Source organism: Danio rerio, chromosome 10, assembly GCF_049306965.1.
Source record: "Danio rerio strain Tuebingen ecotype United States chromosome 10, GRCz12tu, whole genome shotgun sequence".
Lineage (NCBI taxonomy): Eukaryota > Metazoa > Chordata > Actinopteri > Cypriniformes > Danionidae > Danio > Danio rerio.
Window position 1 is genome coordinate 47835385 of NC_133185.1, and position 15947 is coordinate 47851331.

The following is a 15947-nucleotide window of genomic DNA, read 5'->3' on the forward strand; positions in this document are numbered from 1 at the left end:
ACTGCAGAAGACCTACTGGAACCTGCATGGAGCCAAGATTCCACAGAAATCAGTCAAGTTTGGTGAAGAAGAAATCATGGTTTGGGGTTACATTTAGTATGGGGGTGTGCGAGAGATCTGCAGAGTGGATGGCAACAACATTTGTGCTGCCCATTACATTACAAACCACAGGAGAGGGACAATTCTCCAGCAGGATAGCGCTCCTCATACTTCAGCCTCCAAATCAAAGCTCCTGAAAGCTGAAAGCAAAGAAGGTCAAAGTGCTCTAGGATTGGCCAGCCCAGTCACTAGAGATGAACATTATTGAGCATGTCTGGGGTTAGATGAAGGAGGAGGCATTGAAGATGAACACAAAGACTCTTGATGAGCTCTGGGAGTCCTGCAAGAATGCTTTCCTTGCCATTCCAGATTAAAAAAAGAAAAACAATATTTTAATTTTAAATCTTTTTCCAAGTTCTGTTTAACGAAGAGATTTTTTCAAGAGTTTTCTAAACATAATAGTTTTATTCCAGCCAAAATAAAACAAAGAAGTTAAATAAAATAAAAAAGAAGAAAAAGTGTTATAGGAAATGCTGTAAAAAAAAACCCTTGCTTCATTTAACATCATTTGTGAAATGTTCGAAAAACAAAAATAAGATCACAGGAGGACAAATAATGTTGACTTCAATTGTATGTAGTATATAATCACTTCAAAATTGTATTAACTGTTTATGTAGTTAACCTAATTAACCTGAGCCTTAAAATGTCACTTTAAGCTGTATAGAAGTGTCTTGAAACATATGCAGTCAAATATTATTGACTGTCATCATGACAAAGATAAAATAAATCAGTTATTAGAAATGAGTTATTAAAACTATTACGATCAGAAATGTGTCGAAAACACATCTGCTCTCTGTTAAACAGAAAGCGGGGAAAAAATAAACGGGGGGTGGGGGGGGTGGGTGTGGAGAGTAAAGTAATTCAGAGGGGCTAATAATTGAGTTTAACTGTATATAATCTCATGACAATAAGACAAGTTTGAATTTGAGAGACCGAGAGGATAATGAATGAAGCTGCTTTGACACAATCTACATTGTAAAAGCGCTATACAAATAAAGATGAATTGAATCCAGCAGAAAACACCTCAGTTCTTCATCATCATCATCATTACCATCCTCATCATTATCATCATAACATCATCTTCATTGCCACCTTCATCATCAACAGCTCACGCAGTTTATATTACAGTTCTATAAATAATCTGAGAATTTAAAAACAATTACATCTATCTATCTATCTATCTATCTATCTGTCTGTCTGTCTGTCTGTCTGTCTGTCCGTCCGTCCGTCCGTCCGTCCGTCCGTCCGTCCGTCTGTCTGTCTGTCTATTTATCTATCTATCTATCTATCTATCTATCTATCTATCTATCTATCTATCTATCTATCTATCTATCTATCTATCTATCTATCTATCTATATATCTATCTATCTATCTATCTATCTATCTATCTATCTATCCGTCTGTCTGTCTGTCTGTCTGTCTGTCTATCCATCCGTCCGACCGTCCGTCTATCCATCCATCCATCCATTCATCCATTTATCTATCTATCTATCTATCTATCTATCTATCTATCTATCTATCTATCTATCTATCTATCTATCTATCTATCTATCTATCTATCTATCTATCTATCTATCTATCTATCTATCTATCTATCTATCCGTCTGTCTGTCTGTCTATCCATCCGTCCGACCGTCCGTCTATCCATCCATCCATCCATCCATCCATCCATCCATCCATCCATCCATCCATCCATCCATCCATCCATCCATCCATCCATCTATCTATCTATCTATCTATCTATCTATCTATCTATCTATCTATCTATCTATCTATCTATCTATCTATCCTGTAGTTTAGCACGCGCAGTGGTGAATGGGAGGATCGTTCGGGGGGTTTGCGGGTGGGGGTTTGCAGTGGAATTCTCGTATCCTCAAATCCTGGAAGTGGGAGGTACGAAGAAGAAAAAGAAAAAAAAATCTCCGTCTTATTGCTTTGGAGAGAAAGAATCGCTGCTGTGACCGACAGAGAACGCGGAGGACAAACACGCAACATTTGCAGCAGTTTAACTTCGGCGCGCCTCGTAAATCTTCGTGCTCCGCGAGACTTTATGAATGAAAAACTTAACTGGATTGAACTTTTTTCTCACTGTTCCTCGACACACCTGGAGCAGCAGAAAGCTTTTGTTTGCTTCAACGGGTTCAGACGTGACTGTTTTCTTTTGCATAAAAACAGGCGCGTTTGGAGAGAAATCTGGCGGAGTGATTTGTTTTGATTCTCCTCAGCGTGGGACTTTGCCAGATTTGTTTGGAGTAATGCTTTACAAACCTGAATAAGTGCACTTCAACACGAGGAACATCTATAGGTGAGTGTTTGCAGCGTTTAATGAACTTTTTGCATGCTTGTAATCCTCTTTTTTGAAGTGTGATTTTGTGAAGTAAGATATCTTGTAGATTTATGTAAAGTTGGCTTTTTATTGGCACATTCAGACTTACACCATCTCAATATCATTTCAGAAAAGCAGTGTTTGCACATTCAAATCACATTAGCAGCCAAATGGCTATCAAACATTGTTAACTCTTTATTATTACCTGAACATCTCCAGTCAAATGCATATCAAATCTTACTCGCATAATAGCAGAAAATATGTAAATAAACAAAAAGAAAAACTACGGGTAAACAACAATTACCACATAGACGAGGGGTTTTTGGAGTAAAACTGGTTGCTTTTCGACTTTAAAGTCCTTTAAGAGGTTCAACATGCATTAAGTCAGCCTTGAAATGGGAGATGCTAGGCTTCCTCTCTGTCCATTTACATTTGTGCATATGAAACTCACCAATTATTATCAAACGTTGTAACATAAACATGAGATTCTCATCTATATCTGTTTTTATCTACACTCAAAAAGAAATGTTTGCCAATTGTTCAAGTTATTTAATCAAAATGATCTAAAACAACACAATTCTTTAGGTTTTTTTAGGCAACTTAATAGTTTTATGTTCAATCAACTTAAATCTGTGAAAACTAATAAGTTAGTTTAATTTCTTCATGTTGTCCCAACACATTCTGTGAAACCCAGAGATTTTACAGTGCATGTAAAATATGTTGTTTCTCTTCTCTGTATTAATTTTTATGACCACTCAGTATATTAAATGGACATTCTGCATCATCCCAGAAGTATTTAACATGCATACAATCAAAAAACAAATGCACAACAGCCTCAACATAAACGCAAGGTTCAGAAAGATCACATTGTTCTCAATCAATTAAGTAATGCTAATAATGTTTTAAGTCATACTTGCATGCAATTTTATGGTATGGGATAGTTTCTATTTAAAAACTCTTAAATATAAAAGCATTTTCTAGTTGTTTTTAGTCCAGATATTTAAAAACTCTTAAATATAAAAGCATTGTCCTGACAAGTTAAAATATGGGTTTGTTTACAGACTTAGTAAGTCCAAATTAGGTGAGTTGTTTTTTTAAAAAGCAAAACAATTCTCTAGTGGAGCAAGTAAAATATTCTTATTTCAAACCAAAGATTATTTTGCTTGTTTTAAAGAAAAACTCACTTTGTTTTGACTTGTTATTTATGAAAATTACCTAGAAAATGCTTCTTTATATAAGAAATTTTACTGTGGACGTCAAAATGATTATTAAAATTATCACTTTTCTGAGACTATATATTTTAAAAACATTTTTAAACATAACTAACTACTTTTTATTGAATGCTTTTGTCTTTGCCATGATGACAGCACATAATATTTGACTCGTTATTTAGCAAGATACTAGTATTCAGCTCTAAGTGACATTTAAAGGCCTAACTAGGTTATTATTAGGCAAGGTTAATCCAAAACAAACGCCAGATTCAGAAAGATCACATTGTTCACAGTCAATTAAGTAGTGCTAAAAGTGTTTTAAGTCATACTTGCATGTAATTTTAGACCCAATATTCAAAGTATAGCATGGTATACTGTGGTAAACAATCTATTGACCCTGTCACAAGTTGCCATTGAACGAATGTGCGAATATAAACCAGCTTTACCTCAATATAGTCACAGTATAACGTGGAAAACAATATGTGGATCAGGTCACAAGTTGCCACTGAACGAATGTGCGAATATAATCCAGCTTTACCTCAATATATTCACTGTATAGCGTAGTAAACAATATGTGGATCAGGTCACAAGTTATCATTGCAAGCATGTGCGAATATACACCAACTTTACCTCAATATAGTCACAGTATAGCGTGGTAAACAGTATATGAACCCTGTCACAAGTTATCACTGCAATCATATGCGAATATAAACCAACTTTACCTCAATATAGTCACAGTATAGCGTGGTAAACAGTATATGAACCCTGTCACAAGTTATCACTGCAATCATATGCGAATATAAACCAACTTTACCTCAATATAGTCACAGTATAGCGTGGTAAACAATATATGAACCCTGTCACAAGTTATCACTGCAATCATATGCGAATATAAACCAACTTTACCTCAATATATTCACAGTATAACGTGGTAAACAGTATATGAACCCTGTCACACGTTATCACTGCAATCATGTGCGAGTATAAACCAACTTTACCTCAATATAGTCACAGTATAACGTGGTAAACAATATATGAACCCTGTCACAAGTTATCACTGCAATCATATGCGAATATAAACCAACTTTACCTCAATATAGTCACAGTATAAAGTGGTAAACAATATATGAACCCTGTCACAAGTTATCACTGCAAGCATGTGCAAATATAAACCAACTTTACCTCGATATATTCACAGTATAACGTGGTAAACAGTATATGAACCCTGTCACAAGTTATCACTGCAATCATATGCGAATATAAACCAACTTTACCTCAATATATTCACAGTATAGCGTGGTAAACAATATATGAACCCTGTCACAAGTTATCACTGAAAGCATGTGCGAATATAAACCAACTTTACCTCAATATATTCTCAGTATAGCATGGTAAACAATATATGAACCCTGTCACAAGTTATCACTGCAAGCATGTGCGAATTTAAACCAACTTTACCTCGATATATTCACAGTATAGCATGGTAAACAATATATGAACCCTGTCACAAGGTGTCACTTAACAAATGTGAGAGTATAAACCAACTTAACCTCAGTATAATATAGAATGCTGGACTGTGGATACAGTAAAATGAAGTTTGGGGCGAACACAAATGCTTAAAGAAACATTTCTCATATTTATAAGAGGTATTATTATGCATATTATGACAATAGCTGTATATAAAGAAGAAATTGCATGCGAGTACGTGTGTGTGGTTGCACTTTTAAAAGTAAATCATTCCCATTTCCATTGTGTTTGCACATTCATGAAGAGACAGACCTTGAATAGGTGCTCACAGCAGGAGTAGAATAAGAATGCTACATTGTGTTCCCTCCATTTGCATATCAATGAATATGAAAAGTGACCTATTTTGAGCTGTAAAACCCTAGGTGGCATTGTGTCTGTGCAGTGTTTATCATGGATGTGTTGTGCTTCTTGAGGAAACAAACCTTTCCCGGCTGATCTGTTTCTGTGTTTGCGGTAAATCAGGGGGCTTTTATGACTTCGTGAATGAGTCTATATATTGTTAGTCACCCTTATACTTGAGATGTTATGCTAATTTTGATGGAGGAGCACTTTGTGACTAAGAGTGTGTCACTGAGTTGGTTTCCTAACATGTGTCTGTGTGGATGCACTGCAAAAATGCTTTTCTTACTTAGTTTTTATCTTGTTTCTAGTCCAATTATTTGAAAACTCTTTAATATAAAAGCATTTTCTAGTCATTTTCCAGTCCAATTATTTGTACACTCTTAAATATAAAAGCATTTCTAGTCGTTTCAATCCAAAAAACTCTTTGAGAACTCTATTTGAGAACTCTTAGATATAAAAAAGCATTTTCTAATGGTTTTTAGCCCAAATATTTGAACGATTTTAAATAAAAAAGGCATTTTTAATTGTTTCTAGTCCAAATATTTTAAAACCCATTAAATTTTAAAGCATTTCTAGTTGTTTCTAATGCAAATATTTGAAAACCTTTCCAAATAAAAGCATTTTTGGTTGTTTCTAGTCCAAATATTTAAAAGCTCTTAAATATTAAAGCATTTTCTAGTTGTTTCCAATCCAATGATTTAAAAACTCTTAGATATAAAAGCATTTTCTTGTAGTTTCTAGCCCAAATATTTAAGAGCTCTTAAATATAAAATCATTTTCTAGTTGTTCTAGTCCAAATGTTTAAAAGCTCTTTAAAATAATAGCATTTTTAGATGATTTTAGCCCAAATAAGTGAAACTCTTAATTATAAAAACATTTTTAGTTGTTTCTAGTGCAAATATTTGAAAGCTTCTAAATATAAAAGCATTTTGTTGTTGTTTCTTGTCCAAATATTTAAAATCTCTTAAATATAAAAGCATTTTCAAGTTGTTTTTAGTCCAGATATTTGAAATCTCTTAAATATAAAAGCATTTTCTAGTTGTTTTTAGTCCAGATATTTGAAAACTCTTAAATATAAAAGCATTTTCTAGTTGTTTTTAGTCCAGATATTTGAAATCTCTTAAATATAAAAGCATTTTCTAGTTGTTTTTAGTCCAGATATTTGAAATCTCTTAAATATAAAAGCATTTTCTAGTTGTTTTTAGTCCAGATATTTGAAAACTCTTAAATATAAAAGCATTTTCTAGTTGTTTTTAGTCCAGATATTTGAAAACTCTTAAATATAAAAGCATTTTCTAGTTGTTTTTAGTCCAGATATTTGAAAACTCTTAAATATAAAAGCATTTTCAAGTTGTTTTTAGTCCAGATATTTGAAAACTCTTAAATATAAAAGCATTTTCTAGTTGTTTTTAGTCCAGATATTTGAAAACTCTTAAATATAAAAGCAATTTCAAGTTGTTTTTAGTCCAGATATTTGAAAACTCTTAAATATAAAAGCATTTTCAAGTTGTTTTTAGTCCAGATATTTGAAAACTCTTAAATATAAAAGCATTTTCTAGTTGTTTTTAGTCCAGATATTTGAAAACTCTTAAATATAAAAGCATTTTCTAGTTGTTTTTAGTCCAGATATTTGAAAACTCTTAAATATAAAAGCAATTTGTTGTAGTTTCTTGTCCAAATATTTGAAATCTCTTAAATATAAAAGCAATTTCAAGTTGTTTTTAGTCCAGATATTTGAAAACTCTTAAATATAAAAGCATTTTCAAGTTGTTTTTAGTCCAGATATTTGAAAACTCTTAAATATAAACTCATTTTCTAGTTGTTTTTAGTCCAGATATTTGAAAACTCTTAAATATAAAAGCATTTTCAAGTTGTTTTTAGTCCAGATATTTGAAAACTCTTAAATATAAAAGCATTTTCTAGTTGTTTTTAGTCCAGATATTTGAAAACTCTTAAATATAAAAGCATTTTCTAGTTGTTTTTAGTCCAGATATTTGAAAACTCTTAAATATAAAAGCAATTTGTTGTAGTTTCTTGTCCAAATATTTGAAATCTCTTAAATATAAAAGCATTTTCTAGTTGTTTTTAGTCCAAATATTTGAAATTTTTTCAATACAAAAGCATTTTCCAGACAAGTGAAAAATATGGGTTTGTTTACAGACTTCTTATTTCAAACCAAAGATTATTTTGCTTGTTTTAAAGAAAAACTCACTTTTTGACTTATTTATGAAAATTTATTTATGAAATTTATGAAAATTGTCTAGAACAGTGGTTCTCAAACTGTGGTACGTGTACCACTAGTGGTACGCAGGCTTCCTTCTAGTGGTACGCGGAGGAATAAAATATGTCATGTACTACACATGTGCTACACACATTTCAAAAATGATCAAAAAATGATGTATACAATATGTCATATATGACATATAGCCTATATTTCTGATGTAATTTGCCACATTTTTTAACTGTGTAGAGTTGTAGCTGCTTTACTGGGCCTACTGCGCTACTTTATTTCAATACTGCTCATTTTGGTGGTACTTGGAGAGACAATTTTTTTCTGAGGTGGTACTTGATGAAAAACGTTTGAGAACCACTGGTCTAGAAAATGCTTTTTTATAAAAGAAATTGTACTGTGGACGTCAAAATGATTATTAAAAGTGTCACTTTATGGAGATGACATATTTTCAAAACATTTTTAAACATAACTAACTACTTTTTAATGAATGCTTTTGTCTTTGCCATGATGACAGCACATAATATTTGACTCGTTATTTTGCAAGATACTAGTATTCAGCTCTAAGTGACATTTAAAGGCCTAACTAGGTTGTTATTATTATACAAGGTTAATTGGATAACAGTGTTTTGTCAATGTATTTTCTCTTGTTTCTGTTCTTAATATTATTGACCTTACATTGTTAATAAAACTAATAGAAATTCCTAAAACTAAATAAAATCCCTAAAAGAAAATATGTTATACAAAATGCTTTGAAAACTTCTTTATAAATATTAGAAAAATAAAACAATTTTCAACGTAGAACGGATAAGTTTGATATAAATTTTGTTGCATATTTTGCAGTGTGACTACTTTACTCCATGAGCATCAATTCCAGAAATGATTCATAAATGAACTTTTTTTTTTTTTTTTGCCGCAACCCGCCGCCTCATTGTGAGTTGTCATGTCTCTCGTGCTGGATTACAGTCATGCTGGCGTCTATCCAGAGTGAATGTGTAATATTGGATGCGCTGAAAGACGAGCTGTGTTCATGCACCTGGTCAGAGCCACTGGTCAGAGATTAATTTCAGTAAAACATCAAGTCCTTTAGTTTGTTAATTTGGTATTATAGAACAAAAATGACCTGAATTTTAGAAACCACTTGGTTCTGTTGGTATACGGTGGGTAGTGCTGTCGCCTCAAAGCAAGAAGGTTGCTGATTCGAGTCCCAGCTGGGTCAGTTGGCTTTTCTGTGAGGAGTTTGCATGTTCTCCCCATGTTTGCATGGGTTTCCTCCGGGTGCTCCGGTTTCCCCCACAGTCCAAACACATGCGCTATAGGGGAATTGATGAACTAAATTGGCCGTAGTGTATGAGTGTGAATGCAAGAGTGTATGGATGTTTCGCAGTGTTGGGTTGCGGCTGGAAAGGCATCAGCTGCATGAAACATATTCTGAATAAGTTGGCGGTTCATTGTGCTGTGGTGACCCCTGAGAAATAAAGAGATTAAGCCGAAAAGAAAATGAATGAATGAATATCCAATTTGTAAATACAACACACAATTAGTGAATTCATAAGTAAAAATCATAAATATTTTGCCAAATAAATTGGATTTGTGTTCTGAATATTATGTTATGTATTATATTATGCATTGTGTTTGGAATTAACTTCTCTTAATTTTGAACTAACAAATTAGATTTTTTTAAATGTGAATTGTGTTGTGGATGTATGAATTATATTTTGTAAATGTATTATTTTTGAGACTGGTCTGGTTCTGTATGTTATCCCCAAAATGTTGCTTTTTAGTCTTTTTCAACTTGTCATTTTTGACCTGGAAACATCAAGCATGTTTATCTTGTGTATTACCCTATATAGAGTTGAAGTCAGTATTATTCACCTTCCTAATAAATTTGAATTGTTTTTTTCCCCTCCAATTTCTGTTTAAAGGAGAGAAGATTTATGTTTTAGAAACGCATTTCTAAACATAATAGTTTTAATAACTCATTTATAGTTACTAATTTCATTTATCTTTGCCATGATGACAGCACATAATATCTGACTACCGTAGATAGTTTTTAGACACTAGTATTCAATGTAAAGGCTTCACTAGGTTAATTAGGGTAAAGTTAGGGCAATTGGGCAAGTCATTGTATAACAGTGGTTTGTTCTGTAGACAATCCAAAACTAATATCGCTTAAGGGGGGCTAATAATAATGACCTTAAAATGATTTTTCAAAAATTAAAAACTTTTTTTATTTCTAAAAAAAAAAAACAAATCAGACTTTTTCCAAAAGAAAAAATATTATGGGAAATTCTGTGAAAAATTCCTGAATCTGTTGAATAAAGCTTGAGAAATAAGTGCTGTCGCCTCACAGCAAGAAGGTCGCGGGGTCGCTGGTTCGAACCTCGGATCAGTTGGCGTTTCTATGTGGAGTTTGCATGGTCTTTTACAACGTTCGCATGGGTTTCCTCCGGGTGCTCCGGTTTCCCCCACAGTCCAAAGACATGCAGTACAGGGGAATTGGGTAGGCTTATTGTCCGTACTGTATAAGTGTGTGTTTCCCAGAGATGGGTTGCGGCTGGAAGGGCATCCGCTGTGTAAAAATGTGCTGGATAAGTTGGCGGTTCATTCCGGTGTGGCGACCCCGCAATAATAAAGGGACTTAGCCGACAAGAAAATGAATGAATAAAAAACTTGAGAAATATTTGAAAAACAGTAATTTCACAGGAGAGTGAATCATTTTTGACTTCAACTGTAAGAGCAAATTCAGTAAACGTAAGATCAGTGCGATAATATTATCGTTAACTGCATTTTTAAAAAATGGGTAAAATATGAACAAGCAAACCCCATGATAATAATGAACCCAGTGCCTGGTTTTGTTTACATTTGACCAAAAAAGAATATTGCATTTTAAGGAAAAGAAATCCATTAACCATGCAGGTTAAAGGTTATATTCAGCATTAGGGCTGCACGATTCTGGCTAAAATGTAAAATAAAGGTTAATATGAGTAGGCTATTATTATTGTTAATTCTCAAGCATATCGTCACCTTGGAGTTATAAGGTTCTCTCTGCGTTCTGAATGATTTTGAGATATTGAGATTTAAAGTTTTTGCATTCCATATAGCAAACAGTATGTGTGAAACATTTGTTTTATTTTTAAGTCTTAAAATGTAAACAATAAGTTGTCATTTAATAAGAATATGTCAATAACTCAATTTTCAAACCATTTTAGTTTCTCTGCTGGCCAAACATCTTGTGCAGCGAGGCAGTCTCAGCGGTGGAGGCTGGAAGTTAAAAATTCAACTCTACAGTGTAAATAAGTGACTTTAATTGACATTTTAGTAGTTTGAAATAATATAAGAAACAATATCTAGAGAAATAAGTATGTAAAAATTCTGTAAATGTGCTGCAGTTTATTACAAGGTGTTTGCAGCATAATTTACAACACAAACACTGACAATATTGCACTTTAAACTATTAAAAATGTTCATAAAAGTCACTTTTTCCAATTTGTTCAAGGTTAAAAGTTATTGGAGGAAAGATCAAGATCCCATAATGCATTCAAAAACAAATAAATATAGAAAAAATACATGAAAATACGTAAATAAATAGGAAACAAATACATGCATCACAAAATCAGCATATTTTTTACAGTGCACTATATAGTCATTCCCACATTGTTGTAATGCATCAGGGATTATGCGTAGCGATGTGTGGATAGGAAGGGAAATGGGGAAATAATTCTCTCGGATTTCCTTTCTTAATCTAGACAATTACAGGTGTAAAATCTGATAAGTACCCATGCATTGGAGCGCGGGGGTTTTGAGAGGTCCCGGGGTGGATTGCATGACTATCTCCCAAAACAAACAGCGAGTGGAGGAATGTCATGCATGGATGCAGCAGCATAGTAATTAAGGGTCCGGTCGGGACTCTCAGGGGGGGCAGGGAACACTGCAAAGCCCAACCCTTAATTATCACAATAGGCTTTTCAAATGCTCCTCTTGCATGACTGTGGAGGAAACACTGTGTGGTTTCAAGGCTGTTTTCCACTTCTGGTGCTGATAGTTAGGTTAAAAGTTTGCTCATTTGCATTTAAACCTTTTAAAGACTTTTATATAAAGGGGCTTGTATTATCACTGATAACTCAAAGGTAGTTTGTGGCCACATATGATAATAAAAGCATAATTTTTCATGCTGTTTAGGTGTTAATCTAGAATTTATATGTATTTATTTGCTGTATATTGCTTGAATAATAATAATAGTCATTATTTTAGTTTTGATTTAGTTATTAGTTGTGTTTAATTTTAGTAATTTAGACTATTTGGTAACATGCATTATTTGACATGCGAAACCACCATTTTAAAGCGTATTTTTGAATGTCCATTAGTATAAATATTATTGTTAACGTTAGTTTGCTGTTCATTAGTTTATTATGCTAACAAATACAACTTTGTGTAGTTTATTTATAAACTAATTTCGTGAGGATCACGTGCTTATGAGTGCTTGCAGCCGGCTTAGCATTATTCAATTTATGATTGACCAATCAGACGATTCCTAAGCCACTATAAATACACTGCAAGTTCCATATAACAGCCATCTTCATTTTGAAGAATCCCACCTTCCACCCCTACTTCTCCTTCTTTCCTAGATGGGTGGCATGGTGGCCCAGTGGTTAGCACTGTTGCCTCACAGCAAGAACATCACTGGTTCTGGTCCTTACCAAGCCAGCTGACGTTTCTGTGCAGAGTTTACACGTTCTCCCCGTGCTCACATAAAAAAAAGACGTGTCCACCGTCAAAAAACATGCAACTTAAGTTAATTGACTAATCCAAATCAGCATAATAGACATGCTTCTAGTAAACAGTTATCTCTTAAGAGCAATCACTTTCTGTTCATTAGCTACTACAGCAGGGGAGTTCTCTAGATCTAACTGAGCTCAAACTCCCCTCTCGACTTGGCGGGAGGGAGCCCCAGGCTCTTAAATCTTATGAGCTCAGGGCTCTCTCCCGGGATAGCTAAGTAATCTAAGAGTGAACTCTTGAATTTGGATTTTATAAGTGCATTCAAAATGTTGCAGATATAAAGATGCACTACATATTGTTTCTAAATAATGTCGACAAATCACTTCATAGTTTTAAGGCTGTTTTCCACTTTTGGTGCTGATCATTAGGTTAAAGTTTTCACTATAAAACCATATGGAGACTTTTATACAAAGCACCTTGTAGTATAACTGATTATTCAAAGGTTGTTTAGGCCAAATATGAGAATAAAAGTGTACATTTTATTTGTGTTTATCTGGAATTTATAGGTATTTTTTTGGCTGTAATTTGCATGAATAATAATAATCATCATTTTAGTTTTGTTTAAGTAATTTAGATTTTAGTTATTCAGTTTTTGGACAATATATTTGGCGACATGCATCGTTTTTACAGTGCATTAGTTTATTATGCTAACAAATACAGCTTTTATTTTAGAAGTGCAGTCAAAATATTACATTTATGAAGATGCACTACATGTTCATCTTAACTAATGTTGACAAATTCAAGCAACTCTGAAAAATCCTGGTTTCAAGGCGGTTTTTCACTTTTGGTGCTGATAGTCGAGTAAAGTTTTCGCATTTAAACCTTTTGAAGACTTTTATATAAAGCGACTTGCAGTGTAACCGATGTTTGGGGCCAAATATGAGATTAAAAGTATAATAATCTGTGTTGTTTAGGTGTTAATCTAGAATGTATGTGTATTTTTGACTGTAATTTGCATGAATGATAATAATAATCATCATTATTTTAGTTTTGATTTAGTAATTAGTTCTATTTAGTTTTAGTTAGTTGTTTAGTTTTTGGACAATATTTGGCAACATGCATTAAATGCATAATTTGACAAGCTAACAATGAAACCTCTATTTTGAAGCATATATTTTTTTAAGTCTATTAGTATAAATATTAATGGTAATGTTACTTTACATTTAGTTTATTTTAATTAAATACAGCTTTTTTTATTTTATCAGTGCGTGAAAACGTGACATTTATTAAGATGCACTACATGTTCTTCTAAACCAGGGGTCGGCAACCCAAAATGTTGAAAGAGCCATATTGGACCAAAAAAAAACAAAAAACAAATGTTTGGAGCCGCAAAAAATGTAAAGCCTTATATAAGCCTTATAATGAAGGAAACACATGCTGTATGTGTATATAGTAGCTATATTAGCCTACTATAAAAATGACTAAGTTGGCTACAAATACATAATGAGCCTTCATGATTAAATAGCCACTGAAATCAAGTGGTTGGTCACCATCTGTGAACGGTTTTCCATGCTTTATTATCTCCCGGTTTGTTTACAACAGCCACCTGCCTGGCATCCCGCCCTGCTGATAGAAACCTGTGTCGCAGGCTATGACGCAAATCTTCGTTGACAGAAATGTTGAAATTAAATATTAACTCTACACACTTTTACAGCATTTGAAAACGTAAAAAATTTTGTCCTCCTATAGAAATCATATTAAAACAAAAATATATACTAACCTTCCCCATCTTTTTGAACATTTTTGAAAAAGCTTCAGGGAGCCACAAGGGCAGCGCTAAAGAGACGCATGCGGCTCTAGAGCCGCGGGTTGCTGACCCCTGATCTAAACTGATGTTGATAAATATCAGCACAATGTAAAGTCTTATTCTTCATAAGAGCTGAGCATTTTTTTTTATGTGATATTTAAATTTTTATTTCAAGTTTTTCCTTTCTGAACATCAAATTTGAATAAGCACAAGAAATCCCATTATGGGATACTCATATGAAAAAATACTGTAGCACAGGGGTGCCCAAATTGTTTCTTATGAAGGGCTGAAAACTAAACTTGATTGAGAGTGGTGGGCCGGAGGTCAATATACCAATATACTTTAGTGGACTTTGCTATTCTAGGTACTACCAGAGGCCCTGAGTCTTGAGATCTTAAAGAGTGAGTTGGATTGTAGCGAGACAGAAGGTTGGTCAGATAAACAGGAGCTCGATTATTTAAAGCTTTATATGTAAGAAGCAAATTTTAAATTTAAAATGAAACTTAAAGGCAGCCAGTGTCAGGAGGATAAAATTGAGGTGATATGATCATATTTACTAGACCTGGTAAGAACTCTGGCAGCTGCAATTTGTACTAGCTGATGTATCCACTGATTTTTATATAGTCAATCAAATGAACTTAAATGATTAAAACGACAACAAATATTTAGTTGGGTCCGAACTTTAAAACGAAATTTAAAACTATTTTAAACTAGCGTTAAACTAGTGGGGTTTTGAAATCAATGAACATAAAAAATCGTGATAACCGCGAAACCGTGATTATTTCTCAGACTATAATCGTACAAATAAAATGTATAATCGCTGCATCCCTATTGGTAATTCCCCTGTAGTTGCAGAAAACTACAGTATTGAGTCATTTGTTTATATTACTATGGTAATGTTATCTGGGGGAGGCAGTGGCGCAGTAGGTAGTGCTGTCGCCTCACAGCAAGAAGGTCGCTGGGTCACTGGTTCGAACCCTGGCTCAGTTGGCTTTTCTGTGAGTAGTTTGCATGTTCTCCCTGCCTTCGCGTGGGTTTCCTTCGGGTGCAGTCCAAAGACATGTGTACAGGTGAATTGGGTAGGCTAAATTGTCCGTAGTGTATAAGTGTGTGTGTGTGAATGTGTGTGTGGATGTTTCACAGATATGGGCTGCGGCTGGAAGGGCATCCGCTGCGTAAAAACTTGCTGGATAAGTTGGCGGTTCATTCCGCTGTGCAACCCCGGATTAATAAAGGGACTAAGCCGACAAGAAAATGAATGAATGAATGAGTAATATCATCTTAGGGTTGTTGAATAAGAATAGAGATTTATCTGAGTATTTGTCAGAGATTGGAAGATTTGCGAGTTGGTGCGACGACAATCTTCTAGATTTGAATGCCAGTAAGACAAAAGAGATGGTGTTTGACCCTAGGGGAATTGGTGATCATAGGCCTGTGACCATCAAAACTCAAACCATCACACAGGTGACGTCATATAAATATCTTGGTGTCTTCTTTGATAACTCATGGCATATACATGTTGATAATCTCTGTAGTTAGCTTCAGCAACAACTGTATTTTTCACGACGTCTACGCATTTATGGAGTGGATCAGAAATGTATGGTCATGTTCTATAAGGCTGTGTTTGAGAGTTTGATAAGGTACGGGATCACAGCTTGGTTCGGCAACTTGTCTGTGCAGCT

General features: G+C 33.9%; 1 protein-coding gene across 7 annotated transcripts in view; it reads left to right on the plus strand.

Annotated features, from left to right (window-relative positions):
- The first annotated feature begins 2054 nt into the window (after window positions 1–2054).
- fgfr1b (fibroblast growth factor receptor 1b) overlaps window positions 2055–15947 on the plus strand; it is a 75550-nt gene continuing 61657 nt past the window's right edge. For 6 of the 7 annotated variants that reach the window (XR_012385952.1, XR_012385953.1, XR_012385954.1 and 3 more), the window contains exon 1: window positions 2055–2405. The gene's annotated coding sequence lies outside the window, so the exon portion shown is untranslated. The remainder of the gene's footprint in view (window positions 2406–15947) is intronic. The other variant, NM_001161732.1, reaches the window with a different exon arrangement.